The sequence below is a fragment of the Schistocerca nitens genome, chromosome 9 (genome assembly GCF_023898315.1).
Source record: "Schistocerca nitens isolate TAMUIC-IGC-003100 chromosome 9, iqSchNite1.1, whole genome shotgun sequence".
NCBI classification, from domain to species: Eukaryota; Metazoa; Arthropoda; class Insecta; order Orthoptera; family Acrididae; genus Schistocerca; species Schistocerca nitens.
This window is the reverse complement of record NC_064622.1, coordinates 291028235-291029745: the sequence shown is the minus strand read 5'-3', so window position 1 is coordinate 291029745 and position 1511 is coordinate 291028235.

Here is a 1511-nt window from a genome sequence, read left to right as displayed (position 1 = left end):
GCAAAAATTCTAGTCCGATAGCGTCCAAGAAAGACAACGCAAGAGTTGTACAGTCCAGAAATAAACAATCCTAAGGTGGGAACGTTACGCAAATATTTTGAAAAGTATATAAACAAAACCAGGTACTTGGACGAGCCCATGTCCAGTCGCGACATAATCAGATTACCGTAATAAAAATGAAATTAAAAGATATTTCATCAATGTGCCGAAATATGATATAGAACATGAGAATAGTGGATTCTGTTGACTTATTGATCGAAGACATGAAAACCGAAAACAATTGGAACCATGTGCAGGCTGTAATCAACAACAACAAAAAAAAATGGTTCAAATGGCTCTGAGCACTATGGGACTTAACATCTTAGGTTATCAGTCCCCTAGAACTTAGAACTACTTCAACCTAACTAACCTAAGGACAGCACACAACACCCAGTCATCACGAGGCAGAGAAAATCCCTGACCCCACCGGGAATCGAACCCGGGAACCCGGGTGTGGGAAGCGAGAACGCTACCGCACGACCACGAGCTGCGGACTGTAATCAACAAAAAGATGATTACAATGGCAGCAACAGTAACAGTAATAACTCAGTACCAAATGGTAACGGGAATAGGCAAGAGCACCGGCAACAGAATCGAGGCACAAACAATGGCAATAGTTATAACAGCAACGGTTATAATCGTCAAAATCGGAAGAGACGTCGTGATGGACGCATGACTAGTGGATATAATGGCAACGGCAATCCGCAATGGCGCAGCAACCGAAACCAGAGGCGTGGTTGTAATGAACCGACACCACAGTGGCAACAAAACACAGCGCCACAATGGAACGCCAACAATGGAACGGCAACCCAGGTCAATCACAGAACATGTCAGGAAGTTACAACCATAGAGTAAATATCTCTGGAGTGAGCATTGCGTTCTGCGCATGTTGTCAACATTAAACCAGGATTGTCACGTGTTTTCGGGACTTCGGTGTGCGTGTGTGCTTTCTGCAGAGTTTGAAGTTTGTAATATCAAGAGTTTTTGTTGTGTTCTCACCGTTTGTTAATAGTGTAATAGCGACGGTGAATTACTGTTGTTGCTACGGATGCAAAGAAAAATATGTGAAAGGGGGGATAGTAACTTTTCATGGGTACGGGTAGCTCTAATTATAGTTATCATATTAGTAAGAGACACTGTATGTGTTTTAAAATTTCGAGACGCATTATAATTAAGGCTTGATTCAGTAGACCTATTTTTCTACAGTTTTATGACTATATAATAGATATTACGGCTCGTACAAAAGCTTACAAACAATCGCTTCCTCTCGTAAATTTGCTAGTGGAACCCGGAAAGGGAATGGTTAGTTGATTCAGAAAATTTTATCCTCCATGCATTTATCAGTGACTTGTCGATTATGTATATAGATTTGAAATACGGGAGACGGATAAATTCAATAGGGTGGGAGTCTGTAATTGTCTTCGTATAATATGTGTGTCCAAACCTTTTTGTTTACTATAAAGTTACAGTAG